Raw genomic sequence first — 19,393 nt, 5'->3', positions numbered from 1 at the left:
GGCTTCACTGCTAGCGATCAGTACCCCTAGTGTAAATTTGATCGACATCATAACGTGACGAACGCGTTTGCGTTAAGTCTCATTTTGTATAGGATTTTGAGTTTCCAAAACGTCCCGCTTGGCGCGCTCTTTCTAAATCCAATACAAAATGAGACTAAACGCAAACGCGTACGTCACGTTTCGAAATCGAATTTATTTACACTAGGGGTACTGCAATTTGTATGTTTTCATAGTTAACTAAAATTCTTATAAGTCTCTAATGAAAATTTTAACCGTACTATAATATTATAGTAGATGTAGAAACTTAGTAAACTGTCTTTTTGTTTGCTCTTCATCTAGATCGAGAAATAATCCGAAATAATTATATTCTGGTAGTTAATACTAAATTAGTCTTTCAGTATTGTTTTATAATGTAAATAATATGAACTAAACAATTCGTAAATCTCCTTAGCGGTAAAAAGACAGAACGAAATTGTACGGTTCGTGGGGAACGATATAATACCGGTTAAACTCAGTCTGAGTTTCGGAAGACTCGGTTAAACTCATTTTCATAAGTGAAAGAGATATCACTATTTACTTACACGTTCTATCTTGCTTTAATATTTTCAATGTAACCGGTTATCTTAGAAAGGACTTTATGGACACGTTAATGTGTATCATGTTCGTCATTGTTCTAATAATAGAAATAAAAACCGGTCAAGTGCGAGTTCTTTTACCTCGCGGACCCAGGGTTCCGTACAAACTTTCAATTTTCTCATGAAAGACTTTTGACCAGAAGTATACGATTAGTATAATTGTGTACAGCGCCATCTATGGGCGAATTGGCTAACTAATTTGTGCGATCTGTATGTATGTATGTTGGTTTTTCAGGGATAATTTTTTATCATGTGAACCGATTTCAGTAATTTTTATTTTATTTGAAAGATGGTGCATTTAGTGTAATCTCATAGGAATTTCAACTATAATAAACACCCAACTATAGCAAACGGGATTAAATTGCAAATCAAATAACAAAATGTGTTTTGTTAATTAAAAAAAAAGTTAACTAAGACAGAGGTCTGATTTTATTTTTCCTGTAATCTTTATGATAATGTTATTATTATGTAAAAATTTCATAATTTTTCATTCGTAAACTTCGAAGATAAGGGGGGGAATGGTATTTTTTTTCACATTTTTCTTCATAAGTCAATTTTTTTCACTATGGAAAAAAAATAGTTTTGGTATGTTCAATTTGAGCTCTTTCAAATGATACCCCACTTGACCTCGTAACTAGACTTTGAAATTTCCCCCCTCTTTTTATTGGGAATTTTCCATAATTAATACAAATAAAATAAAAAAATTACACCGCCAATATGTTTGGGTTAGCGTTATTCATTACTATTCCAAATTTCAAATCGATAGCTTAAGTACTTCTCGAGATATTTAGCAATGTGACAGACGGACGGACGGACGGACAGAGTCGCACCATAAGGGTTCCTTTTGTACCTTTATGGTACGGAACCCTAAAAAATAAGCAGAGAGGGACATATAATATAGACTTTAATACTGCCTGTAACACGAGCAATAATTTTAACTGTAGACTGTACTCCTGAAACTTAGCAACATTTGTTCATCGATTTTTGAAAATTATCAATTCTTTAGACTTCCTATTTTTCATACAAATTAAATATTACCTTCAATGTACGCTGTCATCAGTGTAATTGACGTTGCATGTCACGCTTTAAACATAACAAAATTCGCAATACATTGCGTCTTAGAATAAACTTAATTAAAAATCAAAATAAAAGTTATTTTAAAAAGTTGCTGAACAAATATTGCTCAGTTTGAGGAGTACAGCATACAGTTAAATTTTTTGCTCCTATTACAGGCCACACCCGGTAGTTCCAAAACAAAAGACAGGTGGAACGATTATAACAGTAAGGTTAACAGCCTCATTAGTATTTCTTACAATATATGCCGTGCTGGTAATTTTAATATTACGTAATTACTACAAATGTCTCTGACTCGAGAAAATTCTTCGGCTAAAGTCGTAAACCTTTCCTCTCCGCCAAAGGAGTAAAGTGGTTTTCAACTTTAGGTTTTGTTGGCTAAAGTTGCAAATGACAATTCAACTTCAATATTTATTCAGCAAATAAGCCACGAGGACAATTTTACACGTTAACATGGAATTTATATACAAAGAAAAAAAAGACATCAATAATTATAAAATACAATTAAATGAAAATATCAATGCTAACTAAGGTACTCGTATTATTATTCCTTAGAGATGTATAAAGTCTCTTAATGTCGAATTACAAAAAAAAAAATAACAATGTAAAAAAAAACAAACATTATTTAGAGACATACATGTCTCTTAAGTGTCAGAACTAAAAAATTACATAGTTTATCAAATTATCCTTAGAGACGTATAGGGTCTCCAAGAGTCAAAATTTTGTCTTTGAAATGGATTCACAAGCTTTTCGATTTTAGCCGACGAAATGCACTTGTATAGTGTTCTAATTATAAGATTGGTGTTTTTAACAATATTTTATCCTAGTTGGCAGTGACTTTGCCTATAAAGCTGGAGGACTTGGGTTCGAATTAATTTGTGCGTATACTCTAAAACTTAATAACCACCCATGAATAGCCCAAACAGTAACTATGGTCCAAAACTAACTCAAATATAAAATTAAAGTTTAACAAGCCGAAACGGCTGCAAACGATGCTATTGGGTCATTACCTATGAAATTGGCGTTTTTGTTCATAAGTATTAGTCATGTCATAGTTTATTTATTTTAATAGTAACTTCGAAGTATTTTTTTAATTTCATTAGTGCGCTACATAACAACGATTTTACATACAATTATTTGCATCTTTTATTGTTTTATGTATTCAGAATACCGCCCTGAAAACAGCTCTTTTCATGTGCTGTCGGCTTGAGTATTTATTTATTTAAATGACTTATATTTTTTTGACGGGACAGATGAAAAAAAAATGAGATAGAAAATGTGCTTTGAAAATGTCTCAAATTACTGGCAAAAAATTGTTTGGTTTGAAAATGCCATCACAAAATAATCCGCAAAATTCATTGTATGAAAAATCGAATTTCGTTAAAATTCTCCATACAAAACGCCAATTTCATAGGTAATGACCTAATATTAAACTTAGAATAAATTTAGAAGTGGAAAAATTACTGCCTTGGGTGAGACTTGAACTCACGGCCTCTGGATCGATACTCCAGCGCTCTGCCATCTGAGCCACCAAGACCTCATCCATAGCCAGCAAAAAAAAAGTTCAAGTCTCACCCAAGGCAGTAATTTTTCCACTTTTTCTAAGCTTAACTCAAATATCTTAGTATACCGGGAAATATTATTTGAATATCGCATTTCTAAGGCAAAAAGTTTTCACAAAAGGAAGGAAAAACTCAGGCAATAAAAAGAAGATTGGAATTCATACTTATGTAAGTACGTACTTAAGTATCAATGTGGACCACAGTCGTGCTATTGGATTGGTTTTACATAGTTTGACTGAAACGCATACTTTATCATATTTTAACAGGTTTTTCACGAATTTATTTACCATTACTCCCGACGCGTCAACACAGCTTCCTCTGAAGGTCACGGTCCACGGATGATTGATGTCAAAACAGAGATACCGATTTTGTTTTACCCGATGAAAGTTTTGATTGTTATAATAGCTAACATTTGAGGAAGAAAGTTGAATAGGAAAGACTCATTGAAGATGGATAGTCAGCAACAAAAATGTCGGATCATACTACGCGTCAAAAGTTACTACCATTCTCTACTAACTTAAGAGGCTGTCAATACCTAAAGCGCGCACATTGTCTATTTGTATCGGAGTTAATGAGATAGCACTGTCGCATGTTACTGGGCCTGGGCAAGGGAATAATAAGAAAAATATTTAAATAAAAAAAGTGGATTATTAGTGTAATATTTTACTCAACAGCGGTTTAGATATAAATGTTTTGAAATTGTGATTTTAATTGCAGACCCATAAGTCAAAACAATAAAGACATAAAACCGTTTAATTGTGATTGGTCTTAACAATCGCTCAGCTAATTTTGTCGACAGGTATCTTGATTTATCTCAACGATTACAAAAACTGTGAACTGGTTATTCATGGCATCGAATTTATTTCTGTAGTTACCAAAACACGATTGGTAAGCTTTTAGAGCAGAGAAAATCGTATCGTATCTAGATGCCTCTTTTTAAACAAACAATTTCATTGTTCAAGAAAATGGGATCGATCCAAGCCTCCAAAATTTCCATACAGATTAGTCTACACACACTTCAATTCTATAGCTGTTATTTATCGATTAACTTTTTTTTTTACTTTAAATGGTAAAAAAGCGGTGGTGGCCGAGTGAATATGACGTCCCACTTTCAATCCGGAGTTCGCGGGTTCAAATCCTGGCTCGTACCAATGAGTTTTTCGGAACTTATGTACGAAATATCATTTGATATTTACCACTAGCTTTTCGGTGAAGGAAAACATCGTGAGGAAACCTGCATGCATCTGCGAAGAAATTCAAAGGTGTATGCGAAGTCCCCAATCCGCATTGGGCTAGCGTGGGGACTATAGCCCGAGCCCTCTCGCGCATGAGAGGAGGCCTGTGCCCAGCAGTGGGACGTATATAGGCTGAATTATTATTATTATTTATTATTAAATGGTAAAACTCCTTTTGCCGCATATGACCTTATAGAATAAGATAGCGAAAAAGCAAATTCACTACGCTCGAGGGTATCGAGACGAGCGTGGGTGTCGGGAAGCAAGCAAGCGCCGCATTTTTAGATGATATTGTTTAACGATGCATCATCATAACAAAAAGAGATGTCTCGATATGTAGAACAATTAGACCGTGAAAGATACTTTTGAACGCGAACTGTAGAAATATGTCTTGATTTGGAAGAGTATTTTAGGGCGGCAGATACTTTTGGCGCGTTGCCTCGTCCGCTAGTATTGATGCTGCCTGGAATTTATCATACTTAGAGCCATCCCATCGTCTTTTGAGGGTCAGCGTCTAGTCGCGTGTTATGGAAAATGGCGTTGATGTGCAGGCCGCGTAGCCAACATCGTTCACGCTCCGTGGCAAACGAAACGCAACTGTCACAGTTGCACTAATATGGAACAGTGATACAATATACTACGGAGCGTGAACGATTGTAACGTTGGCTACGCGGCCAGTTGCGCCAACTTGACGTTGACTAGACGTTGACGCTCGGGCAACGCTAGTGTGGCCCTCATTTTTTACTTTTTTTTTTATTATATGACGATTAAACTTTACATTTTTTCCAAGTAGGTAATGGCTGTACTCGTTATGGTTTTAAAATCGTCCACTGCGCCATCGTACTTAATGAGTAAGAAGAAATATATTCTCTGTCAGGTAAGTCGCTGAGCTGAACTACTTAAGTAATCTAGTCACAAAGGGATATCTAGTCCCTTTTAGTTGGATCTTAGGAATTTATCACGGAATGAAAATTGTTATGCTTTGTTGTATTATCATATTTATTCTTGAAAAGCTGAGTTTGGGGTAAAAACTATGTTGAAAGTCCTTATCGGCTTCTAGACGGACGAAGCTTGAAGCTGATTTCATAAAGAATTCCCTGCTTCCCTAGAATTTATTTCTGTACAATTGTTGGCCACGGAGGTATCAAAAAGTGTCGTACAGTTAATACAGTCGCACTGTCTCAGACGTAGGCGCCTGCCAAATGTGATTAAGATCGGCCCGGACTCGGCCGTGACGAATCGGCCCGACGTCACGCGCTAATGTTGCGTTAACTGTGCTTCGGTCGTGACAGTTCACCGGGCGGATAATAGCACACATGTCCATTAATTATTAATGAAACAAAGAAGGTTTTTGCACTAACCAACAACTCCACAAAACATCACTGCAAGAATAGACATAGCAAAGAAAGCGTTTATTGAAGAAAGTACCTATTTTAAAACGAGAATATCTGCTACTCGAAAAAAGTTGATAAACGTGCACGAAGCTTCAAGGAGTTACAAAACGCCTTGAAGCCATTGAAATGTGCTGACGGTGTATAGAAGAAATAAGCTGGACGGAAAATAACTAACGACGTCTTAAAAATATTCAAGAAAAGCGGTGCTTAATAATATCTAAAATCGAAACAAGTCGGACTCGCCCATGAAGGGTTCCGTACCATTTATGACGTATTAAAAAAAACTACTTACTAAATCTCGTTCAAACCAATTTTCGGTGGAAGTTTGCATGGTAATGTGTATCATATATTTTTTTAGATTTTTCATTCTGTTATTTTAAAAGTTACAGGGGGGGGGGGACACTCATTTTTCCACTTTGGAAGAGTATCTCGCGCAAACTATTAACCTCAATATCATTTTTGAAGACCTATCCATAGATGCCCCACACGTCTGGGTTTGATGAAAAAAGATTTGAGTTTCAGTTCTAAGTATGGGGAACCCTCAAAATTTATTGTTTTTTTTTTCTATTTTTGTGTGAAAATCTTAATGCGGTTCATAGAATACATCTACTTACCAAGTTTGAACAGTATAGCTCTTGTACTCGTAGTTTCGGAAAAAAGTGGCTGTGACATAAACGAACACACAGACGGACATGACATGACGAATTCCGTTTCTTGCCATTTGGCTACGGAACCCTAAAAAGTGTCTCTACCAGTATACTTACCATGAGTTTGCCAGTGACATTTTCTCTAGCATCTGCGTAAACTAACTCACAACACTATGTATCTCCCTCGTATTGATATTGGTGCAAGCGAGATGCACTGCGTTTGAGTTGACGTAGTCGCTAGCGTTTAAGGCCGTGTACCTAAAACTCATGGTGATCGGCTCGATTTAATAATGAAACTTTATTAATAAAAAGGAAAAGATATGTTTCTGTATTTTATGATTTCGTCGTAGTTGAATGAGACGTTCCCAACTATAACGTAACTCTTTCCACCGACCTTCGCACGTGTATAAAACTAGTTTTTCATAACTTTCTGTCTTTCATGACCTGTCTGGTCTACTGGTTCAAACCCTGGTAAGGGTATTTATTCATGTCATGAGCATGAATATTTGTTCCTGAGTCATGGGTATTTCGATGTACTAAGGATTTATAAATATTTATATCTTTGACCTCTTTCTTTTTTTTTTCATTCTTTTTTTTTTAATTTTACATCTCCAGATTTAATGTATTTTTAATCATGGACACTATACATCTCTATTGTATTGTAGTAATTATTTATTTTAAGATTATTATAATGTAATGTAAACACAGGTATTGGTTGTATTTATAAATGTTGTTATGTATTTTTCATGTCACTATATGATGTTACTATAATGTTGTACTGACTTGTAAAAGAGCCCTTGAGGCCTACTTGCAGAATAAATTTTTGAATTTTGAATTTGAATATTGAATTTTGTTGTTTAAGCACTTTAACACAAGCCTTATTGAGCTTACTATGGGACTTAGTTAATTTGTGTAATACTTAATGTCCTATAATATTTATATAGTGACTAATGTTAAAGAGCCGACCATCTTAGCCCTACATTTCAACATCATAACAAGTTGTTAAATCTGAATTGCGCTCTTGTTGTGTGCGTGAATCTAACAGTGGTATCTAAATGCCGACAAAAAGTCATTTTGTTTCCTCTTAAGTATTAGAGCACCTTAAAATACACATTTATTAAGAATACACACATAAATGGGTATTTTATTTTTAATCGTCACAGATCAAGATGTTAAATAAGAAACAGGAATGGTTATTGGTTAACGTCCTAATGTTTGACAACGTAATTCCAATTAACACCGCTTGTTGGAAACGTGAAATTTGGAGTTTTGTAAGACGTCTATTACTTTTGGAATTATGAAGAATGAATAGAATATGTAGAATAATAATATTGTGTGCCCTTACCTTTATACAATGTAACATCTATTATGTACATGACAATACAGTATTGAATAAATTGTAATTGAATTCTACACAGACCCGCGATCAAACGCAGCTAAATAATAATAATATGTATAAGTACACAAGGATATAGGTAGAATGATTTATATTTCAAGTCGATAATATTCCAGGAATTCAGGCACTCTTAAAGACAGGACTTGGTTCAGGAAAATGAACGTAAATCAGGCATTTTACCGATATACGGGAAATCTACAAAGCATTGGCAAGTTTCGGTTTGGTTTTGCCGCTCTGTATACATTTATATGTATTAAGTACCTAAATCCATGACTTTTCATTGTACGTTTGATGCGGTCAAAATTTTTGTAAAGGCAATAATAGCGGTTATTAAAATACGATTTTAAATAAAATTTGCATATGCATGTGCATCAAGTGTGTGTGGGCTCAAGGTTTGCCAAAGGGCAATGGAGCGGAGTATCCTGGGTATCCGAAGATGTGACAGGGTGAGGAACACAGAGCTTCGCTCCAAAACCCGTGTCGTCGATGTTGGGATAAAGACCGCCAGGCTAAAGTGGGACTGGGCTGGACATGTCTGCCGGATGGGCTAAAATAGCCACTAGCTGGCATCCCCGGTGTAGTCGTGGCAGAGGCAGACCGAGAAAGAGATGACGGGACAACTTGGATGCGTTTCAGCGGGACTGGCGGGACCTTGCTCAGCACAGGGAGGATTGGAAAGCTAGAGGGGAGGTCTTTGCCCAGCAGTGGGACACACAGATAGGCTAATAAAAAAAAATGTGCATATGTCCCGTTATTTCAATTTATAGCTTTACACACGAAGTACCTTATTGGCAGAGATAGTTTCGATTTGTATCAATACTAAGTAACATATCAAATGATTGTACTAAATTACCATAAATAAATAAATATTATAGGACATTATTACACAAATTGACTAAGTCCCACAGTAAGCTCAATAAGGCTTGTGTTGAGGGTACTTAAACAACGACATATATAATATGTAAATATTTATAAATACTTAAATACATACAAAACACCCATGACTCAGGAACAAATATCCATGCTCATCACACAAATACATGCCCTTACTAAGATTTGAACCCGGGACCATCAGCTTCGTAGGCAGGGTCACTACCCACTAGGCCAAACCGGTCGTCAAAAACAATTTAAAAATAAAATAAAATTTTAATAAAATAAAATATAAAATTTTAGTTCTAATATTACGTTCACCTAAATTCTTAACATAATATGGGACATCCATTACTGTTACACCTATAATAAACGATCAACAGAAGTATATTTAAGTATATTATAAGCGGAGCAAATGTTAAAAATGATCTGCACACACTCTTGACCAAAAATTGCTCAGATCTTTTTGTCATCTTTCCGATTTTGTTTCCTCTGGAGTTGCAGGCGTACATAGGCTACGGAGACTGCTTACCATCAGGCGGGCCGTATGCTTGTTTGCCACCGACGTAACATTAAAAAAAAAAACATTTTTGATATTTAACGGGGAATATTGAACATTGTAAATCTGCTAGCCATTGGTAAATTTACACTCTGGTACAGTACCCCTAGTGTAAATATTATCGACAGCGAAACGTTACTTACGCGTTTGCGTTAAGTGTCATTTTGTATGAGATTTTTGACTTTCCAAAACGTCCCGCTTGGCGCGCTGTTCAAAAACCCATACAAAATGAGACTTAACGCAAACGCGTACGTCACGTTTCGCTATTGACTAAATTTACACTAGGGGCACTGAAGACAAAGAAAATTGTTTTCGGCTATGGGTTTGACAATTTAATTTGCCGCATCGACTAAATTTACGCAAATTGACTTAAAAATTAATGTTTTACGTCCGCAGTACGCACTTCCAAGAGGGATTTTTTTAAATTATATTACCGAATTATGTTTCACAATTGACTTGGACCTACTTAAAATATTCGTGCTTATCATACTAATGTCGCCGGGAATAAAACCGGCCGTATTCGCGAGTCTTATTTTCGTGCACACATCTTTACAAAATTGTTTTAAGATTTACTGCAACTGTTTCACTTTTATAATGAAACAAATGTTGAAAAATTAGCCGGTCATTACTGAAATAGTTAAAGTGATCACTCGAGAGCACTCTGTAACATTTGCATAACAATATTTTTATAGAAGTTGGAATGCATTGCCTTGTTCAACTCGCCAGTACAAGCGCTTATTCTCTTTGGCGTTCTTTGGGACATAAGTGTTTTGTGTATAACATTGCATTAGTATAATGAAGAATATTACCTATTAGATAGTATTTATAGCTAAACTAGTAATTAAATCAGACTTCTAATTAAGTACGTACAAATGTTTGCATAACACTAACAAAATATTCTCTAAATCCATGTGGACCCAGCGCGTACAAGTTTTTTGCAGAAATCCCCGAAACGTCTGGTTAACGTACCTGGTGACCAAAGAGCTGGCGGCTTCCTCGCACAACGTATCAGTATTGTGATACAACGAGGAAATGCCGCCAGCATCCTTGGTACAATGCCTGAAGGGCCTATTTTAGATTTAAGCTAGTTATATTTATACAGATAAATCCATTATGTATATTATTAATGTAAATAAAGAAATATTTACATACTTCTTGCATAAAATGGGACTTGCCAAGTAAGCGTTATCCTGTAACAAAATCGGTTGTAGGATATTGAGCAAAATATAATTCTTTATTACTTAAATTCAGTTATTTTTTGGATTGCTCAAAGAATATGATTAATTGAGTAAGCTAAGAGGCAATATATAAAGCACTTGCATAGTAGGGTGATACTATCATTTTCGGCATAAAATATATTGTAAAGACACATAGGTTTTAAATGTATTTCAAGTTGTTAATGAACTAAATAACGAATGAAATAATCAGATTCATTTTGAGTGTCACTCCGAAAAATAAGTCATGCAAAAGATACATTATTGAATATTTTTTGATAGTTGCATAATTTTAACGATAAGGTAGGTATTTCACATTTAAAAAGTTTGCACTCGCCCTGTGAGAGGTTTAATTAAATCTATAATCAATTTCAAACATTAAACTTTATTTTAGACGTAATATTAACATTGATTTTAAATAAAAATATCGCGTCAGAAGATTTTCGCTTACCTTGTTTGAATGGAACAGTTGACACATATTAAATATGCAGCAAGCAAACATACATACATAAACCTACACTCTAATAAATCTCAATAAAAATAATTAACTTATCTAAATGAGATACCTATTACACATTTTAAATATTATAATAAGTTTGAAATGAGTTTTAATCAATTTGCTTATTGCGGAAACCGGAGAATCAATGCCATAATAGTCAACATGATAATAAAGTACTTACCTATCTAAACTTAATGTTTAATAAAACCTATGCAGCTATGTAATTCACTTTAAAGTATTCTAAAACTAACTTTAAAGCAAAATTAAAGTATAACTTTTTAAGTCAATTTAAAACTTCATAAAAGTAGCTTTCGCTTTCGCCAAATCGCTTCGCAAAGTTCGCAATGCAGTTTACCTTTTGAGAGATGATCCTCTGGTCGGCTCGCAATCCGTAAACCACGCACAGTCCCACACACACACTCACTACGCGCGCTCGGCGCGGCGGTCGCGGCGGATCTGACGGGACTCCCGAGATACGAGCTGTGCGAACTAAGAGATATGGGATAGATATTTCAGTGGAGTTTATTCATTAATTTATTATATTGAATGATTTTGGGGATATTCTGCCTTTTAGTCGAAGTTTTATTGTCCGAATCTTTCGCAAATACTTTGGTAATCAACATTCGGCAAATTTTCATTCTGGTAACGTTATACAGGGTAGAATTATTGTTAAGTGTATACCTATTATTATGACATAGGTACAACATTTGGAATACATTTGACTCGTCAAATAATTCAGCTGGCCAACTATTTATTAATACAATAACGCCTAGTCATTTGACAGAGTTAGAGAGAGAGAGAGAGAGTTTGAAGGAGCGTGTTAGGTTAACTGCGACCAGACAGCCAACATCGACTGTTTGCATCGTACGATGTTAAATTACAAAAATAAACCTTTTATATTCAATCAATCAATCATTTATTTATATGCAAAAATACAGTGACATAAGGTGTTAGAACTATTTTGTATTACATTTGCGAAGTGATTCTACTATCTAAAACGGTGCGTTTTAAAAAGTGTCGTTTTGATGTTGTTACCCAAATGTACAGTTTTTTTAACAGTTCGGTTGGGAAATCAAACGAATTATTGTGTTGACTTGCCACTTGATCATTCTGCAAAATGAAATTATGCGAATAACAGTTGGTTGCGAAACGGCATTCGGTAATATAATTTTCGGCAAAGATGTAGAGAATTCACCGATTTTGGGAGATGGCAGAAATTATGAAGATGGTCATATTGCGGGAACAACCACGAAAAGAAAGTATTATATGTATGTATGAATGAATGAAAAACCTTGAGAGCTCACAGTGACTGAGTGACCGCCAGGGGGTGCATTTTTCCGAGATTTTCTTCTCGGTCCCAGACTCCCAGTAAATGTATGTAACATAAAGATATTTTATTATTTAAGTAGGCATATTACAATGCGTTTATGAACGCCAAATAAAACTATACCGGCTCTCACCCTACACCTCTGACCCGAGAAGATTTAAATCCCCCTCAATTGGAGGAGGGTATCCCAATGTGGACCGGCAAGAAACTCGGCGGGACACATCTTTTCAAAACATTACATCTTATAATTACATGCATTAAATAAGGAAATGTAATTTGTTAAGGTTTTGTGTCACACGTGCGAAGCCGGGACGGGTCGCTAGTCATATCTAGACCTAATATTAGACGTATCTTAAAGTTCGAATCGGGTGTAAGTTGGGATCCCCAGCTCAGCTTATATTCTGTCTAACGTCTGTTTGTGCCCGGATATTTATATGTTAAGATGAAACATTAGTGGCCATTTTTTGTTACGAACGTTCGCGACATTTTCCTCTCTTAATATTTGCCTTACGTAAAAATGTTTGGCCTACATGAATATTTTTGCCCTACGTGAATATTTTGCCATACATAAATATTTTTGCCCTACTTGAAATTTTTTTGCCCTAAATGAATATTTTTGCCCTACATAAATATTTTTGCCCTACGTGAATATTTTTTCCCTACGTGAATATTTTTTATATGAGTTAAATATTACCAGTATCTTTGTCTGTAAGTACGAAGATATTTACCTAAAATTCGCAAATTTCAGATACATTCTCCTGAGGTCTTAAGAGGGTAATGCAAAATTTTAGTTTTAACATACCTATATTGAATTGTTAGGTTTTATAAGGTCAACTGCTATGACAAAGTTCACAAGGAAATTAGATTAATCTACATTTGCAAGGCAGAGTCTGCTCGGCAGACTCCAACCGAAACCTACCAAGATTAAAGTAGGCAAAAAAAACATCCACTTTCTTCTTGTCTGAGGACATTTTAAAAAAGCTATTGTTTTATGTCTCTTATAGGGACCGTGCGCGTTGGAGGGACTGCCATCTTGTGGCCTGAATAGGAACCATAAACATGTACATTTACACGTCACGTGTTTTCTTGTGCATAGTAGGTTCTGCCATCTTGTAGGCTACATCGGAACAATAAACATCACATTTACGCCTCGCGCCAAAAATCTGACGGCTCCTGTGCTGCCTCCTACAGTTCATGCACGCTGCCTATAGGTTTTTTCCTAGTTTTGAAAATGGAATTATACTTTAGTGGCGGTATCCTGAGATCGTAATATATTTCTGATATACATACGTTACTGAATCGGGAAATGAAAATTAATTAGTAATAATTTATCATTTGATATTTCAATGACGAATTACAATAGTTGTGTACTGCTAAATATTACAAAATATTTATTTTATTCGTGATTCATTTTATCTTGCTAATTGAAAACGACAAGAACAGATGCATTTCTCTTCAATGTCACACCGCCAATTAAAATCAAAGTACGTTATATTTACATATACACCGTGTTTTTATTGAATTCCGTTAACTCCGGGGTTACGGTAAGTACGTTTAAGAAAACTAAATGGCAAAGTTAATTTTCAAAAAAAAAAATTTTTTAGTTTTATTTTACTATTTTTATTCTTATAAATAGTAACTAAATGTTGCATATAGCGTTGTTGTACCACGGGCATTACATTTAACTCAACCAAACAATTGAAAACTGTGACATATCAATGTCATTTCTAACATCGATCGTCCGAGATAGTACGTACGTTTAGTAGCAAATGTATGAACTCGCACTAAACACTAATCAATAAGTAAACAGGCCCTAAGGCAAGTGTACACGCTCGTAAGGGCCTTATAATATAAAAATGTATGATTGATTATCTCCGAAATGGAGTTAGTTAGAATATCGGTATCTTTGAGAAAGTTACTTAATTTAAGCTCAGGAATGCACCCTCGAAATTAACGCAAATCAAAAAAAAACACGGTGTATGTATTGGAGTCCGATTCGAATGTCTCTACTTTTTACAGTTTAGAACTAGTTTTAATACGACCTTGACGACCGTCTTGATGATTGACGTGCATCGCACGCACGACTTTTTTTCGCACGCACCAACCAGCGTGAGCGATATCCGAGGTCCTTTTAAAAATGAGATCACAACTGTAACAAGTTGTTCAATATGTTTGACGATCGGTCTGGTCTAGTGGGTGACCTTGTCTATGAAGCCGATGGTCCTGGGTTCGAATCCCAGTAAGGGCATTTTTTTGTGTAATAAACACAAATATTGGTTTCTGTGTCATGGGTGTTTTTTATGTATATATGTATGTATCTATCTATATACGTATGTATATTTGATGATCAAACGAACTTCTTGAAGTGAAGTTCGATCGATATTATATGAGTCACTTCATTTGAAGATATAATTTTATATTAACCATGTACATGACGACCGGTTTGGCCTAGTGGGTAGTGACCCTGCCTACGAAGCTGATGGTCCCGGGTTCAAATCCTGGTAAGGGCATTTATTCGTGTGATGAGCATGGATATTTGTTCCTGAGTCATGGGTGTTTTCTATGTATTTAAGTATTTATAAATATTTATATATTATATATATCGTTGTCTAAGTACCCTCAACACAAGCCTTATTGAGCTTACTGTGGGACTTAGTCAATTTGTGTAATAATGTCGTATAATATTTATTTATTTATATCTGAAAAATGAAGTGACGAAATATAATGTCGTCTAGTACCCACAGTACAAGATTTGCTTAGTTTGGGGGTAGGTCGATTTGTGTACGATTGCCAAAATAATTTGAACCAGGATCCTGGTTGGCATGTTGATTATTGTTAATACTTTCACATTTACCTTAAAATATGATTTTGATATAAATAGTAACAAAAAAATCATTTCATTAAATTGTAATGATTAAATACATTTGTATCGGTTAAACTGTACAGATATAATTAATCGGTACTGCAAAAGGCTGTATCGCAGTGGAAAATGTATATTTTAAGTACAAAGGCCGGCGGATTCAATAAATAACGAATGTTTTGAAACTGGGTGGCTTTTAAATTCAGGGGTGACTGAAATTTCAGTTTAAAACTGTGAAAATCTTTTTACGCCTAAGTTTAGTAATACAGTATTTATGAATATTAAACAAACATATTTTAAGTCTTGAAATAAATAAATAAATATTATAGGACATTATTACACAAATTGACTAAGTCCTACAGTAAGCTCAATAAGGCTTATGTTGAAGGTACTTAGACAAAGATATATATAATATATAAATATTTATAAATACACAGGAAACACCCATGACTCAGGAACAAATATCCATACTCATCACACAAATAAATGCCTTTGCCAGGATTTGAAGCCGGGACCATCGGCTTCATAGCGGGAATAAACATGAATAAGTCGTAATATCAACTTGACTTGCCTTACAGCCCCCCAAACGTAAGTGCAGTCAAGGTATTAAATATGGATACGGAAAAAGTGCCAAAAATATGTACACATTACCTCTATGTATAGAAAATAAGGTCGTACATATATTTGGGACTTAGTCCGCGCTATTCTATTCCAAGTAGTTGAACTTATATTTTACTTACCGCGCACAATGGTCACTGTAACCGATTTCTCAATGCTTATTTCCATCTACTAATATGTCTAATAGGGTTTGCAATCCGGATTCGAAACGCATGAAATTATCCGGATCTAGATCTGGATCCGCGAATCTTCCCATACATCTAATCCGTCGTGCAAACCCTATGTCTAAGGTATGACGAAATGCGACGATGATAGATTAATAGACGAACCTATAATCGTAGATCACAGAATAATTGAAGTCTGCAAAAGGATGGTCCAATGTCTATTTGCCTTTCACATTTTGGCCCTTTGGACTAGCGAGTAAGAGGCTTGTAATAAAACCAAGTAAATACTCAACAACAATACATTATATTATATCCGTTCCCGCCCATATTAGAGCGCCCGAAATAGCCTTCCTATCTGCAAATCATCACCTACACATACGAAACGGCTGGCGCTTGTGCCGTTTCGGTTCTGAGCGGTGGTTGCGTACGCGCCGGGTTAAATTTAGATTTAGACGACATCGTGTGCCAGCTGCGGGGTTTAATTATCTATTGTGTGTCTGTTTGTCTGTTATGTCACTGGGTTACTTCCTCGGTATTTTTATTTGATAACTATGTTGGGAAATATGATTTTGTGGTCTCAAGGCATGCGTTAGGTAATGTTTAAGTTTTAGGTAAGACGAACAGATTTGTAATACCTATAAAATACAACAACCTCGAACGCAGGCGGCAACGCGTCCGCGGGCAGTGTTTCTTTAATTTATTTTTAATTATTTTGTTTGCAGGACCGAGACGTTGCGTATTAAGCATAATATTATGAGTAGTGCCTATTGAATAGTACATTCATTTTAATTTCGCAATGTTCCTTCTGGGCTAGGTCGATGAAACTTTTGTATGATGTAGTACGTTGGTTCATATTTGAAAAAAATGGTGTGTGTACCATGAGCCGAACTTGTTATACAGATTGTTTTTTTTTTACAAGAATTTAAATGGTTAGGTTAGGTTAGGTTAGGTTAGGAGTTAATAGTAGCCACCAAAGAGCCAATTCATATTAATTTCATAATGTTCCTTCTGGGCTAGGTCGATTAAACTTTTGTATGATGTAGTACGTTGGTTCATATTTGAAAAAAAATGGTGTGTGTACCATGAGCCGAACTTGTTATACAGATTGTTTTTTTTTTTTACAAGAATTTAAATGGTTAGGTTAGGTTAGGTTAGGAGTTAATAGTAGCCACCAAAGAGCCAATTCATATTAATTTCATAATGTTCCTTCTGGGCTAGGTCGATTAAACTTTTGTATGATGTAAAATATAAATTGGTTCATATTTGGAAAAAAAATGGTGTGCGTACCAAAAGCCGAACTTGTTCTACAGGTTGGTTAATCTTTTTTTTATTTTATTTTTTTACAAGAATTTAAATGTTTAGTTGGGTCATATTTTTTTTACATATAGCCTTTAGTCTCATTAATATTTGTACAAAATTTGAAATTCTTCACTTTCATAGTTTAGGAAAAAATTAATAAAACAGTTTTGGGGTTCATCGGGTGTTTTTCATCCCCAGGGGGTAACAGAAGGATGAAACTTTGTGCAGGGTATTACCTCTTCAAAAGGCATCGTTTGATTATAGTTTCGACCCAAAAACGCTGGGGGAAATTTTTCTTAGGTTATCCTGCTATACCCTTTATTTTTTTCTTCGGAAGTGTGATGAAAAACATTGTAACTCCGGGGGTAAGAATATTGCAGACTCGGGTCTTTAATTCCCTCCAAAATGTAATCTGACAAATAGTAAAAATAGACAAAAACAGTATAAAAAACCATAGACAAAAATATGTAAAAAAGGTAAAATTATATAAAAGGTTGTGCAGTCTTGCACAACGTTTCCGGTACAATCGGCATCGAAATAACGCGCTAAAGGTATGTTCTATATATTTTAGTATTTGTGTATTTTCTAAGTATTGTATCAAGTTTTTCAGTTGTTTTCGATAGTTCTAATAAATATCTTCTTTCTTTCTCTTTGCACCATTTTTACATGACTGTGTTCAGTCCAATGGTTGACTGGTAGAGAATGCCATTAGGCAATTCCTCTATTTTTACAGTATTTTTAGGGTTCCGTAGCCAAATGGCAAAAAACGGAACCCTTATAGATTCGTCATGTCCGTCTGTCTGGCCGATTATTTGTATTTGATGCAATAAATAGCAATAGTGCACGTTTTCCCAGAGATAAGACCTAGCTAGATCGATTATTTGCGCCCGAAAACCTCCTTACAGCAAATTTCATCGAAACCGTTAAAGCCGTTTCAGAGATTCCTGAAATATAATAATTATGTATACCAAGAATTGATCTTCTAAATATGTAAAATCTCTACAATTCCCGTTCAAAAGTATCTGTCTCACAGACCAATTTGAGTTTTATTTATTCGATCTCATTTCAATATGATACTGATCCGTAGCATACTGGAAAAAGATCGGATAACAAAAATTCGAATTGGTCTGACAGTCTAATTGTGCTACAAATTGCAATATATATCCCTTTTTGTCAAGTTATTAGAGAATGATAGATACTTTTGTAGTAATATTGTAGATCATTTTGTAGTAATATTGTAGATACTTTTGTAGCAATATTGTAGATACTTTTGTAGTAATATTGTAGTTACTTTTGTGGTAATATTGTAGATACTTTTGTAGTAATATTGTAGATAATTTTGACGAGTAGTCTGACGGCCCGATTCGAATTTTAAGATACGTCAAACATTTGCTAAATATACGATATGGATTAGTTATGTCAGTGTCAAAAATGACGTGACAAAACCACAATGTGTGTAATCGTGCCTTTGCCCTTTGCCGTTCCCCCACCCCACGTTTATTTGTATTTGAATGGCGTCATAAACGTTACTCTGCCATAAACTGCTCATATAAAAATGAAATCTGAGAGGTTATATCTTATGAGATGACGCCTTTTTACTACGCCGGTGGCAAACAAGCGTATGGACCATGTCAGCATGCGGTCACCCTTGGTGTCTCTGACATGACAATAGTTTACAAACCCGCTGAAATGTATTCATGAGACGTGAGCAGGACCAATCCTACACGCCAGTCACCATCATATTTAAGTGAAACAACCACTTATTCCTATTTCATAACTTTTTGGTGAGGACGAATTTAATTCTCCACAATGATAGTCACCGTACAACATCTAATTAATAAACATAAAACCTATTTAACCGAACGTGACAGCATTTTGATTATGAAGAAAATAAGTTGTCAAACTTGAGTGAGGTACGAGTGTTCAAAATATGGAGTGTGGAATTAAGAGGAGTGACATCTCTTATGGTAGAACTGTTGCAAAAGTGTCCAGCTGTCAGCTATAAATTATAGTTCCAAATCTCTCCAGAGTAGCGCTAGA

General features: G+C 35.1%; 1 protein-coding gene across 6 annotated transcripts in view; it reads right to left on the bottom strand.

Annotated features, from left to right (window-relative positions):
• The window catches only part of LOC133525880 (FMRFamide receptor-like), a 271,239-nt gene extending 259,546 nt beyond the window's left edge, over window positions 1–11,693 (bottom strand). For 5 of the 6 annotated variants that reach the window (XM_061862306.1, XM_061862294.1, XM_061862320.1 and 2 more), the window contains exon 1: window positions 11,441–11,693. The gene's annotated coding sequence lies outside the window, so the exon portion shown is untranslated. The remainder of the gene's footprint in view (window positions 1–11,440) is intronic. The other variant, XM_061862328.1, reaches the window with a different exon arrangement.
• Window positions 11,694–19,393: the final 7,700 nt, after the last annotated feature.

This window comes from Cydia pomonella, chromosome 1 (genome assembly GCF_033807575.1).
Source record: "Cydia pomonella isolate Wapato2018A chromosome 1, ilCydPomo1, whole genome shotgun sequence".
NCBI lineage: Eukaryota > Metazoa > Arthropoda > Insecta > Lepidoptera > Tortricidae > Cydia > Cydia pomonella.
Note: the sequence above shows the minus strand (reverse complement) of the source record. Positions and strands in the feature narration are given on the sequence as shown.